Genomic DNA, 17,612 nt, shown 5'->3' on the forward strand with positions numbered 1-17,612 from the left:
TTTAAAATAGGAGAAGAAATTGTAGGATGTCTTAAACAGACCTCAAAAGCACTAGGTGTCAGATCTCATGAGCAGATACTCATAGGCAAGACAAAGACTTACCTATTTCTTGCCAAAGCCTACAATGGTATCCATACGACCAGAAGGCCTTCTAAAGCCTTAGGGTCCCCATAATAGCTTCTCCCTTCATTATGATGCCTCTATATTGTACATATTATGGACAAGCTTGTAGCACATATTATAGTTGAAGAAAATTTCATGAGAACCATGTCAATTCTATGCCAATTGGAATGTCTCATCAATTATGAAATGCACTCATGTCTTGTGTAAATAGCTTATATTGTTTAGCTTTTTTTCCCTATAGTATAGAGTCTTGTACATATAAAGCTTAAATTCATCATCCACTAAATTGAAGATGAGTCACTGTAATTATTCAAGATTTAGAGAGCTTAAGACATAAAGGTGGCAGCTAGAAAAAGGTTTTTGATGCAAATTTGAAGCCTGCATTTTAGGAAACCCAAGTTGGGCATGTGGATGCTAACTTCATGATTCGAGAACAAGAGTCTGTTCTGAACCATTTTAATGACAAAGTAAGGTGTGATAATGCCATGCATTCCGCTTTATGGGACTGTGACCATCCCATCTTGATTGATGAGAGAATAAGTCTCTATATACTTCCAACTTTTATCAGCCTACCACCATTGATAATTTTCCATGCTCAGTCTAGAAGTCTTCTTCCTCGTTCTCACTCTTCTGAGCTCTCCATTATTCTTAATTGACGAGCTTGAAATTTTATGCTAATTTGTTGTTATTCTAGTGAAATGCATATAAATTTTCTTATAGGCCTAGGGAAGAGATGAGGAGTTTTTCTCCTTATTTTAGGCTCCCTTCTCCTCTTAATAGATTATTTGGGATTTGTAGGATAGAAATTTGTGCGGAATGCTCATCTAGAGCTTTAAGTGTTGCTATAGTATGACTCCATATGCTGGAATATTGACTACAATAAAAATTATGTTGAGAGTACCATGCTTGATGTGAATTCAAATCCTTCTTCATGTCACAGTTCTATGAGCTTTGGGATTATGTTTTCAAGGTGTGTCTCCATGAGTCTGTAAATAATGAAATTCTTTTATGGAGCAATTCTCTTCCACTTAATTTTTCCATGGGATTTTATACCATTAGGGAATTAATATTTTTTGACATCTATGCCTTAATGCTTAGAAGTGATATTTCTAGATTGGTATGTGGAATCAAGAGTTGGGTGTATTTTTAGTGGTTTTGATTATTTTCACTATAATTATTTGGTTCTCGCTATCTATTTTTATTTTATTTTTCCCAAAGGAAAACCTGGTGGGGAAGCCCAAGGGATGCTCCCCACATTTGTGGATGACATCCCTAGTAAATCCATCGGTGTAGGCTATTGTGCCTCACCCAGGGGTATTCAAATTGGGCCCTTGTGACAATAGATTGAGCTAATCCCTTGGGCATGGTTCTCACTGTCTATCGTTATATGCTTTATGATTTGGTTGTAATTCACTTTTTATACTTGGGGAGAAATTCTAGACCATAGTGTTAAAGATTTTTATGGTAGTCTGATGACTTTGTTGAACAAGTTATATCATTGAATGATTGAGAGGTTTGATGGTTCCAATTTTCACCCAAAAGGTTTGGAGTATTGAAATGGAAGCAAATTTTGTTGTTTTTGTTGGCAAATTTCAACATCTTCTTGCTATGTTTTTGGGTCTTTCCAAGTAAACTATTAGATAGAATTGTGTTTTTTACATTGAAAACTGGGTAGAATTATACATATTTATATTGTTTACAATTGCTTCAAGAATGCTTTTTTGAAAGTGTGATTTTTCAAGTAATCAAAGAAATATTTTCTTAATCAATTCAGGGTTTATAAATTGCTTATTGATGTAACTATTGGCATGGACACAATTAGGAATACAAATTGTGTAGAGACTATTTATACCATCAATTTGAGTAGGTTTAGATTCCAAATGATAACCATATGTGGAAGTTACAACTTTTTCATGTTGAATGCTTGTCTCGTGAATTCATTGATTAAGTTGTACGATGTCTAATTGAATGGATGAGGGGTTTGAACAACTTTAATTTTTACCCATCGGAGCATTGAAACAAAAACATCTTTCTAATTTTTTTTGGGCAAATTTTAACATTCTTCTTGCCATTTTTTTGGGACCTTTCCCATTAAATCTCTGGGTGGAATTGTATCTTTTATTCAACCGAAGGATTGGGTGGATTTTTAAGGTTCTTGTGTGATAGTTTTTTGGTACTGTTTCCAATGGTTCTAAGAAGGCTATTTTGGAAGAAGTCAGAGTGTTTGTATAAAGGTGTTCTAACAATGTGGATATTCCTTGTTTTTTGAACATATTTTTTCCAAGGTAATCAAAGGAAGATTCTTCGTAAGCAATTTAGGGTTTATAAGTTGGTTTATTTATTCAAGTATTGAATTGCATGGACCCAATTAGGAATGCAAGATATGAAGAGATTTTTTATATCATCGATTTGAGTAGGCAGAGCTTTCAAATCGATAACATATGTTTGAAGTTGGAGCTTGTCTCATGAATTTTTTGACAAGCTGTATTGTTGAGTGACCAAGGGTTTTGACAATTCTCCAATATTTCTGGATGATTTTAAACAAAACAAATTTCTAGTTGTTTTATTGGCAAATTTTAATGTTTGTCTTGGAATATTTTTGTGGTCTTTCCCATTAAAGAATTGGATTGAATTCCAGCTTTTTATCGATAAGAAGGGTAGATTTTTAGGGGTCTTTTGTTACAGTTTTTTGCATTATTTTTGATACTTAAAGAATACTTTTCTTGAGTTCTCAAGTGTATTTTATCAGTGCCAAAGAGGATTTTCCCAAGGAATATAGGATTTATAAGCTGGGTTATTTAAGGCACTGATTGAATTCATGGAAACAAATTTGAAATAGGAATACAAGTGTATAGAGATTATTTATACCGTCGATATGAACGCTAGTCTCATGAATTTGTTTTTTAAGTTGTACCTTTGAATCACTTAGGGGTTTGGCAGTTCTAATTTTAACACACAACTTTGGCAGCATTGAAACAGAAATAAATTTCTAGCAGTATTGTTGGCAAAATTTAACATTCTTCTTGGCATATTTTTGGGGTCTTTCCTGTTAAAGTTTTGGATAGAATTGCATGTTTTTATCAACAAAAGACTAGGTAGATTTTTAGGGGTCTTTTGTGATAGTTTTTAACATTTTGCATTTTGTTCAATACTTCCAGGAATGCTTTTGTGGAAGTCTTAAGTGTATTTTTTCAGGTAATCGATGAAAGATTTTCCCAAGTAATTAAGGGTTTATAAGTTGGTGTATTTATGTAACTCTTGAACTGCATGGGCATATTTAGAAACGTAAATTGTTAGATATTATTTATGGCATATCTTTGAGTAGTTGTGGCTTCCAAATGGATATTGGATGTGGAGGTTACGGCTTTTTCATGTTTTGTTATGGTTTGACATTTCCTTTGGAAATTCTCTAGATGAATAAGAAATATCCACATTGACAACTTAGCCAAGGATCAATATTGAAAGATAGAGCACTAGTACAGTTAATTTAAATTTGTCATCTCTTGAAATAGTAATCTTATTTCTCACTTGTGACTCACCGATAGGTATAATTCTAATTTAGGTAAACGGTTTGCAAGGTATTTATCCAATTACATATTGAGGCATTGCTATGACCACAAAAAGGTAAATATGACATTGACAAGAGAGAGAGCAAGGTGAGGATAACTAACAAAAATCCTAGGTTTCAACCCAGAGAGACCATAACTTGCTCAATAAACACTATGTATTTTGTTAACTCGGGCTTGGATGAGAATGCAAAGGAAGGGAATAGTTGGGATTGGAAGGTTGCAAACACTAATAGGATGGGTAGGCCTTCACAAAGATGATGTTCATGATGCATATCTCATTTATACTTTGGAGTTATGAATCTTTTGAGGGAAAAACACAATGAGAGTTACTGATCCACATGGTATGGAAGTTACATTTCACATGGGATGCAAGTTACGTTTCATAGAAACAAAAGTTGAAGTAGGCTTGGCATAATGTTACCAATCTCACCAACTTATCTACACACCAAACTTAAATTAGATGGTCACACATATGATGCTAGTTGTGTTGAGATGTAGCTAGTTTCAATCTTCATAATTGTTGTTGTACTCATTTCAATATGTATCCTATGTAAAAAATAACAAAAAAAAAGAAAAAGTTATTATTATTAAAGCATGGGTTTCATGCTCATTATTGACAGTCTTCTAGGTAAAAGCACGTTCTTCCTGGTTCTGGGGTTTGTTAGGTCTTAGGATTTATTGTCATGAGTCAAAGGAGTCAACATCATGTTTATAAGATCCTTCCGAGCAAAATGTAATTGTAAAAAGAATTATTTTCGAGTCTAGAAAGGCTCGGAAACTCCAAAAGTACAAGTTGGCTTTGGCAGCATCAAGTTGGCCAAAAGGAGGGAATTCGACCGCTTGAGAAGGCTATATAGAGGAGTAGTTCAACCTCATTTGATATATAGTCACTTCACAAGTTTGATCTATCAAGAAAGAGTTCGATTTGAGGCTAGGAAGCAGGAAGAAGGAGAGTGAAGATCTAGGAGAAGGAAGAAGGACGAAATTTCTTGTTCCTGGGCTCTATCTCTCTCACATGTGCAAAGATAGGGTTTCTAGTGCTGCAGAAGGAGGCCGAAATTTCAAGTTTGAGTTACATAGGACGAAGTAGAGAATCTTATAGCTCGAAGGGAGAAAACCCTATATTGACCTCATTGACCTTGGGAGAGCTGTCTTGCTCTAGGAAGGTCTTAGGAGGAGGCTGGATTAGGGTTTCTAGAAAAGCTGCAAGGCCGAAATTGCAAGGTTGAAGTTGTAGGACGAGTTGCAGTACTGAAGCTGGTAGGTCGAAGTTGCAGTATTGAAGCTGGTTGATGCAAAATCGAGGAAGGACTTGAAGAAGGGTTGACTTGGTACTAGGAGAAGGACTTAGTCTAAGGTTTGTATCTTTGTATCTCATTTGAAGCAGATTCTAAGAAGAGAAGATTTTCCCGGTTTTCCCCTTGGAGGGGTTTTTCCTTGGCTAAGAGCCTAATATAGGTTTCCTCTATTGTTGCTATTACTGTTCTTGATATTGTTTGATGAAAAAATATAAAGAACATAAAGAAGATAAATAAGATTCACAAGCAAATATCAAGGTTTGAGGAAAATAAGAGTAATAATTGTCACTATCCATTTTTACAACAAGCTGAACATAATTGCATGCATGACTAGCACATAATCTCAAGGGAAAAATATGATTTTAATTAATATGGCACAATAAAGCAGAAATTGCAATTTACAATCCCTCTCTCTCTCTCCCTTTGTCTCTCGCATTTATGCTTACTTTGTTACTTCTCTTCTATATGCCTACTCAACTATTAATTTTTATAACCTATCATCTCCCAACATACTAATTGCTTGTCAGTATCATCAACATATATTCATGTAGATTCATCTTCCTTCCACACTATTTCCTTTTGTGTGTGTCAATTCTTCTTTCTTTTGCATTGTTTTCTCTTGTGCCATTCCCTTCAATTTTGTTTTCATCCCCAGTTCATTCTATTTGATTTCTTTTGTACTTGATCTATTTGACTTATATCTAAGTGTGCTTACTTCTTGTTCACTTGTCCTTTGATTTTGTTTGGTCCAAATCTTTAGTGCATTTTTCTCCTTTGGGTTGAAAATTTTCACTAAGTCTATGCTCTCAAATTGCACATTGTCCTTCTTGTATGCTTTCTTCCATAAATTGTGCAAAAACTTTGCACTCTTCAAATTGTGCATGGCTCCTCTTGACATGGCCACACTATCTCTTCTTGAATTAGCTTTGTGTTTTCTTTGTGCCTTCGTCTTTTTCCTTCTTGGTGTTTGCTTTTCATGCTTTGACTTAATATCTCTCTAGAGTCTGGATGCTTTTGCATCAACTCCCCATTTTAAGAAAAAACTTCATCCTTGCTCAATTTTTGATACTCCATCTCTAAAATCCACCTGCTACCCTCATATGATGTATGCTTCTACTTAACCAAGTACCATTTTGCATTTCTACTTTGAAGTTTGAATTGCGTTCTCTTATAATTTTCTCTCTATCACTTTTGATGTCTTTCTTGACATCTATTTCATCCAATCCGTTGGAACACTCTATTTTACTTCCTTTGTGATAGTTTCCTTCCTTGTATGAATAATACAAGTTTGTCGCATTGGAAATTGACGCACTGTCATAATGTCAAACTTCTTTGGTATGTTGTATGCATTTGTTGAGTTTTAATGTACCTTGGACAAGTGGTTTCCCATGGGTTAGTCTCTACCTAGGGAAAAGTGTCCAAAATAATTATTTTCCTAAGTGTGACTTTATAAAGTGAAAGTGACTTTATAAGAGGAAAATCCAATGTTAAATTATAAAGTGAAAAGTGACTTTAGACATAAAGTACAGTGTGGGTACTTTATTTAATGGGTGAGTTAAAAAACAGAAAGTGAGAATTAAATGCTCATTTATTCTCATCCCTTGATCTAAATGAATTTGAGCCATTAGATCTTAGGGTTGCCCAAAAGTCATTTAGGGAAACAAAAGGGGGAAAAGAAAAGAGACATTGCATTCATTCTTCATGAGCAAATTGGATAAAGGAGGCTGAGAGCTAGAGAAAAGTTCTGAAGGAGAAATTTGTTGCAGCAAGCTGAAGGAGTGATTTCTGGGCAAAGTTGGGGCATGGAAATCAAGGTTTAGAAGACAACAGATGGTACAGTACGAACAACATTGAATGCTGTAAGTTGCACGTTGTTCGAGAGAAGTTTTTGACTTTTTTTTTGAAAAAAATTTGTACTGTCAGTACAACGGTACAGGAATCCATATAGTCCGTATGATATAGTTCGTACAGTCGTATCCGTACAGTACATATTTTCAACTTCAAGTGGGCACAAAAATCGAGGCAAAGTGGGCATAGTTTTCAAAGAGTTTTGGGCTGAAGAGATAAGTTGTATTTTGTTGTTTTGTTTTGTCTGCAAATGTGTTTTTCGTGAACTTGAAAGATAAATAATTTTGAAGAGCTCTCTAACAGGTTTTCCTAGAGAAGATTGAAGGTGTTTTGCCTGGGTCTAAGTTGACCAAAAATTTGTGTCTATTTTTATGTGTGTTGCTGGTCTGGTTATGTCCATATTTATTTTCAGCATGTGTTAACAGTCCCATGTGTTTTAATCTGAAAATTTCATTTCTAGAATTCTATATGTTGAATTTATGTTTATGAGAAAGGGAATTTAACTGAATGGGAGTGATAAGGTGAAATTAATACCGGGTTGGGAATGTTGGAATCTTTTTTTAGTCATCAAATTTGAACAACATTGTCTTTGAAGTTACCCACAAATTTTGCATGGCCCTATCTTCACTAGGTTTACCTTATTGTATGTGCCTTTGGGCTAGTTCTCCTTCCTCAACTGCAATATTATTTGCTATTTAACTTCAAATCACTTGAATTGTTGTTGTTCATCTGAGCTCTCCATGTTATTTTCCTATTTTTCTTAGATCTACACATATATTTGCTCCATCTACTTTGCTAATTCCCTTGTATCATTGCTTTTCCTCATCTCTATTCAAAGATCTACTATGTTCATCACACCTCTAGGATTCCACACATACACTATCTTGATTGGAGTAAATCCAGTGTATTTATTCAATGAATTGTAATATAAGAACTTTGCCTATGCATATTGTATCCCATTTCTTTGTTTTATCTCCAACTAAACATTCTGAGCATATTTTCTTGACTTTAGGTCCAACAACCTCATTTTTCCATTTGTTCGAGGATGATATATGTTGAACTAAACTGCAGTTTTGTTCTCATTTATTTGACACAATGTTTGCCAGAAAAGACCCAAGAATGTGTACTTTTCTGAGGTGACTGTCTTTGGAAATCCATGGATTCACACATCGTCACCAAGAATAATTCAACGTAGTAACTTGCATCACTTGTCCTCTTGCAAGGTAGGAAGTTTGCCATCTTCAAAATTGACTGGCTTTGCACCAAGAATAATTCTACATAGTAACTTGCATTACTTGTCCTCTTGCAAGGTAAGAAGTTTGCCATCTTCAAAATTATAATGACAACAAACATTGCATCAAATCCACACTACGTCCCAGGCATCCAAGTACTAAAGCCAGCATCCAAATATCCTTCCAATGTAACTTTGACATTGACAACAATGTATACAATCCCATATTCATACCTTGTTGATCTTATATGTCTTACATCTCTTCAAAAATTTGCTCCCTTTCTTCCTCATACTTTGCTAGGATTTGTTGAAATAATGTAATATTCACTTTTTCCCATGCCCAACCTTGTATTTTTAGTATACATGTGGGCCACAAAACCACTATTGGGGAAGCACCCTCCCTTTCAGTTGGGTATTTATATACCCACTCACATTTCTATTTATCATTATTATTGATTCATTTTCATTGTAATTAAAGTGATTTGGTTAACGGCATCGTCAAATGTTGTACTCTCTTTTGTGCTTGGGTTTCTTTCTCTCTTTAGTGCATTGTTTCTTGGGTTCTCTCTCTCAAGTATTGTGTTGACCTAGTGCTGGTTTGTTGTTTTTTTATTGCAAAATTAGGATTTATGTTGATTTCTTTTGATTCTCTCCCCAACTTTTGTTAATCTCAACATTGTTATTTCTCCTTCAACCACACCTATCTTAACACCCAAAACTTTTTCTTAATCTGTTTTTTTTTAATAATTTCCAATGAAAAAGACCGTAATTTTATTCAACTTGAGATGAGGAACAAAATTACATTTTGTATGTGCTGAAAGCATTCGGTAAGAAAAGCCTCTTGGCTTTAGAGCAATGAGAAGGGAAAACACAAAAAATACATAATAAATGCCGAAGTTAAGTGTGATAATAATCGCTTAACTTCTCCATTTTTCCTTTCTTTTTCCGACCTTTTGCCAACCCCCTGGGTTGGGATCTACTGGAACCATTGCCAATTCCTTTCCTAATGTCTGCGGTGGGTTTTCTTTGTTTGAGTTAGAGCTCTCAAAAACATGTGCTCTCTTTATACCCCCTGTCCCATTTTCATTGTGTGCCTCCTCTTTTTTTTGTTTTGATGCTTGGAGTTCTTATGATTTGGTGCCCTTCTGCATATGGGTTGCTTTGCCATTCTGATCTAATGCACCTCCTTTTGCTTGGTTTGTAGGATTTTCTGTGGCTTCCTCTTCTTCCTCCTTTGAGAGGTAGGGATCAAAAGGCTGCCATCCTTTTGCTTTGCGGACCTACTCCTTTTTCCTTTTAGTTAGTTTTTTTGCTTGTGGACATGTGTTTTGCAAGTGTCCTGTTTGGTAGCAAATTCAATATCTAAATGCCATATTTTCATAGTCCAACACTTGGGTCCACTAAACATTTTTATGTTTCAGCTGAATGCAATCTAGAAGACCTATACTGAGGTCTATTTCTACACATTCTGGTGAAGGTGAATAAGCCCTTCTCTGTTTTTTCGAGGTCCACCTTTTTGAAAGATCCCAAAGTATTCCCAATTTCCTTTAGAACCTTGAGGTGCCAGAAAGGAAGAGGGAGGTTTCGTAATCTCACCCGTACTGACATAGTTGATACCGCCATTGTCGTGGCATCAAAATCAGGGAATCAAGGGGCAATTAAGAGCCTAACTCTTCCCCAAAACCATGGCCCATCATTCAAAACTTTCTCCTATTCTTCCTGAGTATCAAATTGAACAATAAAAAAACCTTTGGAGCATAAGTAAATATCACAGTTTGGGGTCTAGGTTGAGAATACCCATTGATGTAATGCATCAGATTTAGGCCAGAAGCTGTTGAATTTTCAAATCACAACCCTAGATTGGAGTGTAGAAAAAATATGGTTTACCTCCGGAAGATCAACCTTCATGGCAGGGACTTGTTTCATTTGTTCTACAATGTAAGGACCTGGGTTGTATCGTGGTGGATCTAGAGGATTTGAGCCCTTCCCTTGCACCAAATCCTTCTAGGAGATAGATCTGTTGAAGAATGTAACTAGAGTCGGTCTTCATAATTGTATTTGACTATATTTATTGAAAGAAAGAAAAATAAATTTTATTATTAAATAAATTGACTAATTAAAGCATGGGTTTCATGCTTGGGTCAATTGTTTTTAGGTCCAAGTCTTCATTGAAGACTTCTAGGGTCGTTGTCCATGTCATAATGTAAAGAACCCTTCTTAGGATTTATTTGTCAAGAAAGAAAATTATTTTATTGTAAAATAGGTGAAATAGGCCTCGTCCAACAAGTTGGCCTCAAACTGGACAAGTCAGACTAAACTGAGGGGCAAAATCACTATGTAAAGACAACAACTTGACCTTATTTGTCACTCTCACTCATCAAGTTCGTACTACAACTTCTGGGCCAGAAAAAGGAGCGAAATTCAAGGGACAAGAAGGAAGAATCTAGCAAAGGAGGAGGTCATTATCTTGATCAAGAAGCCGATAGTTCTCTCTCTTATCTCACGCGTGCAAAGCTTTGGATTGCTGCTGGGGGCCGAAATTCTTCATGTTTTGGTTTGGTAATTGCTTTATGAACTAAGATAAAAAAAAACATAAGAAAAATAATAAGAACATAAGGAAATCACAAGTAATTATCAACAAGAGAAAATCTTTCCGCCTTTTCGATTTCCTAACAAGATCCACCTAGGTTTTTGGTTCCCTGGGCACGCCTACACAACCTTAGATTTAGAATTATAGTGGATTTTCTTCAAATACATTAGTTTTGTAGTTGAAATGGGTCTTGGAGCTGCTTGACTTTGAAGAACAGGCGTTGTATAATTGCAGGATAACCCATGCAGTTCTCAATTTCTTGCTTCAGATTTGCCATTGAATTTAAATCCCTGATCCAAAAAAGAGAAGAACTCCCATTTAAGGCCTTGCCCCTTCGTCCATCTATCTAATGACAATGAGCACAATGAGGCTTTTCTGTTAAATTTGCACCATTCGGGAGACTATTGAGATTGTAAGTGTAGAGATTTGTGAATGCATCCTAAAAGGGCCTAAAGGATAAGATAGTTGCAGCCTACTCTGCTTTCGTAGAACAAAGTTACTAAGTGATTATGGCTTCCGAATCATGAGGAATGTCTAGCTAGCCCAGTTCGACAAAGAGCAATCCCCATCCATGGAAAAGGACACCTGCCACATTAGCCCCTGATAGAATGAAAATAAGTTCAAGCAAAATGTGTATGAACATTTTCACTAAACTTGTCACCTCACCGACTAGGGTTGTAGCAGAGATATAGAGGCATGGGGAGTTCAGCGACCAAACAACTCCCCAAAGCTCCACGATCTGCCATCTAGACATTTCTTGGGCAAATCCATACCCATTATCTTTAAACTGTAGTACGGATCTTCCCTTGGCTACGAAAGCAATACCCAAATCCCTGATATGTGAGATCTCATAGCTACTTGCAGACGAAAACCGAATTTGCAGAAGGAATGCCATCACTTATAAGGTTTCTAACTTTTTCCTAATCCGTTGTTATGTGATTTAATTATCCATCATCAAATCTTTAAGAATACTTAAGTGTTTGCCCTTAAATAAATATCTATCTTGCTCAAAGTAATTCACTTTCATTGCTCTATCATGCAATACTAAGTCTTAATCTTTTACACATTTATGCACTCTGCACAATATCTTTGTCACCATCATTCACTCCTTGATCTATTCAAATCTCACTATCTCATTCTTCATGGTTGCAAACATTAGTGCTTTCCTATTGAACATGTCTCCCACTTTGTTCTCTAATGTCGCTTTATGCTGGACCATGAAGCTATAACTCAACATAAATTCTACCTACTTGATATGTTGTTGGTTTAACTTCGCCTATACACTAATAGACATCAACACTAGATGATCCATATACAACACCAACCTCCTTTGGTAACAAATTGTGCCTTTGATGTTTCAATGATTGAAGTGGTAGATAGATCTTGAAATCATATCCAAAGACTTGCTCATTGCCTCATTCAGCTTCTTGTAAAAGCATGCTATCAACTTGTTCTCTTGACTTAAAATTGTGCCAAAAGCTACCGCTTTGCATCACAATCCAATGGAAACTATTTGTTGAAATGTGACAACTCCAACAATGAGGGCCTTTGTTCTTTTCTTAAACTCTTCATAACTTCATTGCATTGCTCTAATCCATTGGAGTGTGGAGAGTTTCATACATATTTATGGCTGGTGTCCATACATTGCTGAAATTCATCATGAAATTCCATGGGCTTATAGAAGATCAAATATCATATAGAAGACCACCACAAAATTGCTAATGTAGGGACTCAAAATCTATCATTAATATCAAAGAGTTACAAGATGCATAGGTCAATCGAAATGGCATGACCAACCACTCATACAATCCATCCTTGGTCTTGAATGCAGTGTTCCATTTGTCCCCTTCTCTGATCCAAATGTGGAGATAGCTACTCTTTAGGTTAGCCTTGGAAAACAATTGGCACCACTCAAATTGTCCGTCAAATAATGCATTCTTGGTATTAGGAACTTGTATTTGATTGTGATCCTATTTATTACCATGGAGTCTTTATTCATCCTCCACATTCTTGTTAGCTTTTGGTTTCTTTGAAAGTGTTTTCAGCTAGCTAGGAGAGTGCTTCATGGGATGTGAATGACTTGTGGCCTCTTAGTCTCCTAGTTTACTTTTTGTCTTACGTGTGGAGAGGTTAGATTGTGCGTGCTTGCCTTGGGTTTAGTACTATGGAAGCACACTTCTAGATTTGGTAGTTGGCACATGTTGTGTATTTGAAATCTTCTATAAGGGTTCACCTGTTTAAGGTGGATGAGCCCTTGGTTGGTGTGGATTAACCACTTTGGAGGAGGGTGTTAGGCACTTGGAGGTTGGGAGCTTCGCCCTAGGAGTATAGAACCACCTTACACAGTTTGAGGAGGAACGCTTGCATTGAGGAGCTACTAATTAGAGGGTGCACCAACTTGGAGGAGGCACACATAGTATGTGGATTCATAGCTTGGAGGGCACACCATCATGGAGGAGCACTTGATATGCAAACACACAACTTGGAGGGTACACTATCTTTGGAGCTTGGCAAACTTTGGTGTGACATGTGGACACCTTGCTTTGAGGAGCACTCCATTTGGGGCTTTGTTTGTTGGCATAGCTTAAGTTGCTTGTGGAGTTAGTCCATGTTTTATTGTTGGCTTCCCTCACCTTAGTCTATATGAAGGGAGGTTGGTGTCTTTGTAATAAATTGGTTTTTATCTTAGTGTTTGATAGTTGGTGTGATGCTATCCATTTGAATAATTGTAGAAGATCATGTATTACTCTCGTAACAAGGGTTAATGTTTGTGGGATGCCAGCACTAGGGTTCCTTGGATTGTGAGATTCAAGTGTTGAGGATTGTAGTTTGTAGGTTTGATAGTTGGTGCAATGTTGGCTTGTTTGCAAGCTTCAAGAAAACCATGCAGAGTATGAAAACATGCATATTTATGTTCAAAGAAAACATGCGGAATGCCAAATTAGTTACAAAATATATGAAAACATGCATATTTACACATCAATGAAGATAGAAATGACATCCATAGTTCATTAGCAATTAATCATTTAAGCATCAATCGTCTATATTCTAGTAAATTGCAACAACTGCCAACATGATAAAAATATTAATATTTACATAATAGGCTATCTACACACTAAAGTATGAAAACCAAAAGGCCCAAAACATTAGTCTATAATCTGTGACATACAAAGTACTGAAAAGTGAGATTTTTTCCCAATATTTATTATTCTATCTGCTATTCTTTCCTCCTTAAACTATTATGACTGTTGCATGGGCATCCATGTGGTGTTAGTGAAGTAGATGGAAGCAAAATTGAAGATGAAGTTATTGTATCTGAATTCATGCACATGGGGACTATTATAGCAACATCTCGCACTTCTTGAGATAAAGTTCAAAAGCTCAAGTGCGAAACACACTACACCTCGGGGGGGGGGCACTGTCACCTCACCAACCCTCTTTTGGCTTATGGCTAGCTTTCCTCTAGCTCGAGGGGGGTTCTACCTGGAATAGGGTTGCTAGGGCTTGGTAATTTCAAGATTTGAGTTCAAAGGTCCCTATGGCTCAATCTGTAGATTTAGGTCAACCAAAAAAGTCTCAAGTAGGTTCCCAAACACACAATCAAGTGATCATTGGATGGTCTTTGAGAGGAAACCTTAGCAAAACAATTTTAAGGATTAAAAAAAAAATGAGTGATGGAGTATAGAGGATTAGTGCCTTAGTTTTGTTGGACACAGATTGTCATTGATGTCAATATGGCAATATTAGAGGAGCAAATGGAGCCAAGAGGAGCAGACCAAGCAAGAGGAGCAAACAGAGGAGCCATATATATATATATATATATATATATATATATATATATATATATATATATATATATATATATGCCAAAGAAGAGGAGCTATCGGAGGCAAAATATATATATATATATATGCATGCATTTAAACACTATTGGGAGCGGCCTTAACACTATCGGCGGGCAAGCTATGCATCCCCGACAATACACTATCGGAGGCCAAAACTCACGTATATATGCCGTTACACTATCGCAGGCGGAGACCGGACTTGAAAATATATGCATGGGAGATTTGGGATCCTATCGGGTTCGGCACATTGCATCGGCACTTCGGAAGCGGGTGTTACAGTGTGTCAAGCGGCCCCTTTGCGATCGCCGATAGCGATTATCGCATCGGGAAATCGGAGCGGAGGTAATACAGTGTAAGGCCCTGACCATATGCGACTTGCGATCGCCGATAGCGATATCGCATCGGACCTGACCTTGTGCGACTTGCGATCGCCGATAGCGATATCGCATTGGAGCTCTGCCAAGGGCAAACCCCGATTGCGATGAACGGTTGCAGACCCGACGAGAATATCAACTGCTGTTTAATGCCATATCGCGTCCGCAGGAGGATCGACCCATCGGCCATCGGCGATGTCATGAGGTCACTATATAAAGAACTCCGGGAAGCTGCGATTGCCAATTGCGATAATGTTGTGGAGGAGCGGACTTGATGTCGTTTAAATGCGGGTGTAATATTTCTTGAAGTCTGCCCCTTCAATCTTTTCGACTGTTTCGCACATATTTCCTGTGTAATCAAGTTTTTTGGGTTGCGCGGGGTTTTTGGGCCGAAAGGCCTATGATAACTGTTCTGATGAATTAGAAGGTTGAGCGTCAGTTACATGGGGTGTATCAGGGCGATGGAGATTACGATTGGAGCATAACATGTCCGTTAAACGAAACAGTCTCGGTGGATGCCTGTTATCATTGAAAAAAAGGGGCCTATGTTACAGTTTTAACACATAGTGACCGTAAAGCCAAGAAGTTGAATGGAAAGCCAGCACAGAGGAAGCCACAACGACCAAGGAGGGAAGTTGAAAGATCAAGTGAGTCAGAGGAAACGACAGCGACCGAGGAGGAAGCCAAAGAGGCGGTGGAAAGCGGAAACGAAGAGTCAGAGGCATCTGAAATACATAAAAACATAAAAACAAAGTGAGATGGTGATTAATGGATGTATAATCAGTGAGAGAGGAAGCCGAAGAACAGGTAAGAGGAAGGAGAGGCCAGAGAAGCAAGAGAACAGGAGAATAGCAGAAGCTCAACAGGCTTGTGAGTAGAGAACAGCAACATAACAGTTCATACCAAGGTTGGGTTGGAGCCTCAGAACTGAACAGGACTGAAGTCATTGGGGGTAGGTGCTCCTAAGTGCAGAACCACTGCAAAACAGAGTTGGTGCTCTGGAGGTTGGAGCCTCACTGAAGTCCAAGTTGGAGCTTGGCAACTATTCACAATCAGATTTATACTTATATTGTATTTATTTCATTGCACTGTCTTGAGTTTTAATCAAAGCATTAATTCCAGTTGTTGATTTCTGTGTTCAGTTTATACATATACATATCCATACATGCTTTTGGCAATCACTAGAACAATTAAAAATCATAAGAAATACTGATTCACCCCCCCCCCCCTCAGTATTTCCAACAATTGGTATCAGAGTAGGCTTCTTCATACTAGCCTAACAGCTTGAAGAAGGATCCGCAGCCATGATGAGAAATCACGAAGCATTAGGAAGACCTCCTTTGTTCGATGGCACTAACTTTGGTTTTTGGAAGAAAAGAATGACCTACTACTTAATGTCCCTTGGACCTGAAGTCTGGCATTTTGTTCAAAATGAATACAAAACTACTTCCACTCTTCCAACAGACCAAGACGAGAGGAAAGCCTACATCGCAAATGCAAAGGCCATGAACTCCATCACTAGTGGAATCACTGATTCCGAGTTTACAAAAATCATGCACTGTACCTCTGCCAAAGAAATGTGGGAGAAGCTAGTTGGCTTGTACGATGGAGACTCAAAAGTCAAAAAGGCAAAACTTCAAACTCACAGAAGACAATTTGAAAGTTTGAGGATGGAAGATGAAGAAGATATTGCAGCATACCTCCTCCGAGTAGCTGAAGTGGTAAATTCCCTGAAAGGATTGGACGAAAAAGTGGAAGAAAGTACCATTGTTCAAAAGGTATTAAGGTCTCTTCTAGACAGATTTGACTCCAAAATAAGCGCTATAGAAGAAGCAAAGGATCTAGATACCCTCAAAATGGATGAACTCCATGGAATTCTCACTGCCTATGAAATGAGGAAAGGTGGCCCAAGCTCCAAAGATGCAGCATTCAAGGCCTCAAAGTCAAAGAAGGGGAAAGAAAGGAATGACTGTAGTGATGAGTCAGATGTGGAATCCGAATTGGCTCAATTTGTACGAAAGCTGAAGAGAGGATCTAAGCTTAAAGGCAAGTATCCTCTTATCTATTTTAAATGTGGTAAAATAGGTCATTATGTAGCAAAATGTCCTCATAAACATGACAGTGATGATGAAGGAAATTCTAAAAGAATGGCACATAAAAAGAAAGGGTTCAATAAGAAAAACTTCTTCTCCAAGCAAGATGAGTCTGATGAGGATGAATTTATGGTCATCAAAAAGAAATCAGATGAGGAAAGTGATCATGATGAAAGCCAAGAAGCATTATTCATGGCACTCGCAAATGATGATGACTCAGGGCTGGAGGGAAATGTAGATGAACTGTTAATAAGTGCCATTGAAGAAAATGAGAAACTACGGAACAAATTTATTTCTCTCAAAGTGGAAAACGAGGAAATAAGAAGGAGAGAAGATCTCTTGGAAGTAAAGCTTAAAGAAAAGGAAGAGACTTTTGAAGAACGCGAGGCTGAAATAGTGTCTCTGAGAAAGGAGTTGGAGCAAATTAAAAAGGGCTATAAAAGCTCGCAAATACTTGAGACTATTTTGAAAAATCAAAATCCTCAACATGACAAGTCTGGAATAGGTTTCAAAGGAGAATCCTCAAGCACTAAGAATAGTGCGAAAAGCTATGCCGATGCACTTTCCTGCAATCCAAAAGATGAAAAAGTATGTTATCAAAAGTGCATCCTAGATCTCAAGAATGAAGAGAGAATTACTCC

At 37.2% G+C, this 17,612-nt stretch overlaps 1 protein-coding gene across 9 annotated transcripts in view; it reads left to right on the forward strand.

The window, feature by feature from the left end:
• LOC149225130 (nuclear transcription factor Y subunit A-7-like) overlaps positions 1-17,612 on the forward strand; it is a 167,706-nt gene that overhangs the window by 60,922 nt on the left and 89,172 nt on the right. For 2 of the 9 annotated variants that reach the window (XM_089376936.1, XM_089376938.1), the window contains exon 3: positions 3,282-3,318. The exons of the other annotated variants lie outside the window; for them this stretch is intronic. The gene's annotated coding sequence lies outside the window, so the exon portion shown is untranslated. The remainder of the gene's footprint in view (positions 1-3,281; positions 3,319-17,612) is intronic. 9 annotated transcript variants of the gene reach the window in all.

Source organism: Pinus tabuliformis, chromosome J (assembly GCF_031772625.1).
Source record: "Pinus tabuliformis cultivar Carrire ecotype Pingquan chromosome J, CPIR1, whole genome shotgun sequence".
Lineage (NCBI taxonomy): Eukaryota > Viridiplantae > Streptophyta > Pinopsida > Pinales > Pinaceae > Pinus > Pinus tabuliformis.